The 3,821-nt window shown below is 32.7% G+C and overlaps 1 pseudogene; it reads right to left on the bottom strand.

Moving 5' to 3' along the window:
- Nucleotides 1–203: 203 nt before the first annotated feature.
- Nucleotides 204–303, bottom strand: LOC122127290 (annotated as a pseudogene).
- Between the last annotated feature and the right edge of the window lie 3,518 nt (nt 304–3,821).

The raw sequence follows: 3,821 nt of genomic DNA, 5'->3' as shown, positions 1-3,821 counted from the left end.
TAAATTTCTTATCAAGCATTGTAGCCTCCTCCTTTGTTTCCCCTTCTCATCCCTTCCCATCCTCCCTCTGCCCCCCCCACTCAATCCTCCTCACTAGCCCCCTCCCCGCACCAAAGTTGTAAAGTTCATTTTTGACATAATGACTTGTATTTTTGTAATCAATTTTTTAATAACTGTTTTTCATTTCTTACATCTGAAGAATGAAAAATATGGAATACTTCACAAATTTTCATATCATCCTTGTGCAAGTGCCATGATAATCTCTATATTGTTGTAATTTGGGTAAATGTGCTGCTGAAGCATGTAGTATCCTGTAAAGTTAAGTAGTTAATGATGCAATCTTTATAAAGGCATATATCCTTAGTTGACTTTTTGTAACCAGGAAACCTTATTGTTCCTAAAAATGTTATTGATCTTACTTCTCTAAAATTCTGTGTATATTGGAAAAAACATATTTTTTGGTCGATTGCTCACATTTTCAATTTTTTTTGTCAATAACTATTTTAAGTCTTTTTCATTTAAAATTTGATCATACTTTGAAGCCTTTATAGCTAGGTCCAAAGGTGATAGCTTTTCAAGTACTTATTTATCAACTGAGTTAGCTTTGTGGAGCTAATGGATTCAAAGCAAGCCTTGCTTAAGAGCTCCTTCTAAACTTCTGCAGCTTAAAATTCCTAAATGAGGTCTTACTGGCACAAATGTCTACCTGACCCTTTACTCTTCTTCCATGTAGCAACAGACCAACCAGAATATCTTACCCTGACAGCATAGATTTTCTTACTGGAACAAAACTAATCTTAGTTAAAAAGGATCATAGAGAGATGAACAATTAAGACAGAATCGTTTAGACTAGAATGTATTTTATCAAAATATAATTGTTTCTTATACCTAGTATTTCAAAAGTAGCTAAAGCCAAGAAGGTGAAAAAGTTTTGACATGCATGATTACCTAATGTCCTGGCCAGTCTACCATCCAACCAGGCAGGAATTTACACTACTGCCTTTCTTTCACCCAATATTTTCATAGTTACAAGAGAAGTCTATATGTTTCTCCTTGATATTAGGCCTTAAATTGGTAATGTTTATCACATTGTTTCCTCTTGCCTCTAGGCTGTAAATCTACAAATTGTAAAGCTTTAGGTCCAACTCTACCAACACTGAGGTAGAAATAATGGAATAATACTTTAAAACACAGTTGCCTTTGATACCCGAACCACAACAGTACATTGAAAAACATGTGCCTTTTTCTTATATTATATATAGTTACATATTTTATCTTTATACGTGCTAATATTTTATTTCACACAGTGAAACTTACTAGAATTAATTGATAATGTGACAAATAAATAGATATTTATTACAATAAATAAATTGGAATATAAATAATAAGGTTTAGAATGTACATTTGAAAATAAAAAGTATCAATGCAATGTCTTTGGTATAAACTTTTGATACCTTCTAAGTGTTCTTGGTCTTCTGAATTCACATTGTAAAAAAAAATTGTTGTTTTCTTCTAATCTATAAGGGACTTTACTCTGCTACTCTGTTTATTGTTTTAACTCACTGATTCCAAAATATTTTTCTCCAATTTCGGAAGCCTTCCTACTGATTATACCCAAATTTTATGATATGATATCTAAAATGTATTACTCTTCTGCAGGTCCCATGGGTCCTAGGATCCCAGGTCCCAGTTATCTGCTTCATCAGATAACAAGGGCAAGATTTCTCACCTAGACTCATGAAACATGTCAACAGAAAGTAATTGAAAATCCATCTCAATTCCTTATGACACCGGAATTAGCAGTTTGCAATTGTGAAATGCAGTGCAACTTAAAATGAAAGATGAGATCACAAAATCTGAAAGTACAGTAATTCAAACTTTCAAACAAATGACCAGCCCATATGTGTGACCAAGATCACAAATGTCACAAAATTATTTTTAATACCCCTCTTCTGATGATTACTGAAAGATTTCTGTCCAGCATAAGTAGGCCAAAAAATTAGTTCCTAGAACGATAGATCCATAATTAGTCTACCAAGGCTAGGAAAACTTGACTTCAGGTCAAATATAATTCACAAAAACATTAATTGAGAATATCGTTAATGCTTCAAAATACTGGTACTTCAGTAAAACTTGGTTCTGTTGTATAAAAATGTTATCATTCACAAACAAATGACAACCTACATTTAATCTCCTGAAAACAGATTCCTTTTGAAATAATCTTTTAAAAATCACATTCACCAAAATAACATTTGACAAGTAGACGATAGTAACATTACAAATTTTTCAAGTTTAGGGTGCAAATTACAATAGAGTTGATTTATTTATCCAGCACTAATGCCAAGCAGGTTCAACCATTCATTAAAGTGTAGAAACAGTACCACCCACCATTTGTGTTGTTCAGTAGGTGCCTTCCAGAAATGTGTCAAATAGAACAACCTCCCATAATACAAACCCAAAAACTAGCTAATAAAGTAAGTTTCATCACTTAATAAGGTACATTTTGAAAAGTCACAAATAGATGCCTTATCATATGTTGTTTTATGTTTTCCCTATCAATCTAACATAGTAAGAAATATGACTTAAAGTCATGAATATGGGTACTCATCAGAGATGTGACAAACATAAAATCTGTCTTCTGTTTCTACCATATTCCTCTATAGTAGTAAATCGTGGTTTTCTTCTTTTTCCAAAACTTATAGGTAGTAGAAAATATTATCCCATGTAAAATAAAATAATCACAAACCTTTTTACAAAGCCATTTATAAAATTTTGTAGTTAGGAATATATTCTAAGCCATATTTAAACTTTCTTGTTGACTAAAGATTAATCTTCCAAATGGATGAGAATAAAATCATGTCTAGGTGCTTCACATCTCCAGTCTTGCAAATTGTTATTGCAGGATGAATGAATTATGGAAATATAAGCTGACATCAGTTCAAGTATATGCAGGATTGAAACTCCGTGGAATGTATATAAACCTTTCAAAATATTAACAGACAGTTTAACAGAATGACTATCAGGAAGTTGAAACCAGAGAGGAATAATAGTAAAGGCATAGAATGAATGAAAAATGGAACAAGGGGCATGTACAGCTAGAATACTCAATGTACACATGTGATAAAGGAAGTGGTAAATCTGAAATAAATCTTGGAGAAGGGGTTGGTTGAGAATGATAGAAGGAGTCACTCTGATCAAGGAGCATTGGACAATTAGATGGACATATTTTTTGTAATACACTTGCAAAACCTTTTGTAATTTAGTTAGAAAACACAACAAAATACAAAAACACACAAAAATCACACCCAAACAGCAATCTCTAGAGAGGATGAATGTGACCTCTCAAAATTTTAAATAGTCAATGAAGGGTAGTGTTGGGAAAAGCAAACAAAGCTGTTCAAAGAGGGCAGTTTTGGGTAGCAGAGAATTTTGAACATATTTAAATAGATTGTCTAAGGTTAAGAATCACCTACATGTGCTGCAAATATTTTCTTCTGTGAGTTCTCTTTGTCTGCAATGGATAATCCAGTCCTCAGCCACCCTTGATAGCTTGTGAAGATAGAATGGAAGAAACAAGATCAAGAACCCATTACTCCACTGGAGACAGAAAAGTCCTCTATATTTTCTTTCATCTCTCTTCACTACTCTTTCGTCAAACTTTTAAGTCAAGTGATTTTGAATTATATCTTTCATTCTTTGTTCTGGCAAAGTAATTAACCAAACTAATTTACTAAATATTATTTGCCATTTTTTCTACCATGCTGTTTACTTGACTAAGAGAGTCCATTAAACTTCACCGTTGCATTTGGTTGCCACAAAAA

The sequence above is a fragment of the Dipodomys spectabilis genome, unplaced genomic scaffold, assembly GCF_019054845.1.
Source record: "Dipodomys spectabilis isolate Male_0828 unplaced genomic scaffold, ASM1905484v1 ptg000298l, whole genome shotgun sequence".
Taxonomy (NCBI): domain Eukaryota; kingdom Metazoa; phylum Chordata; class Mammalia; order Rodentia; family Heteromyidae; genus Dipodomys; species Dipodomys spectabilis.
This window is presented reverse-complemented; position numbering and strand designations above follow the sequence as displayed.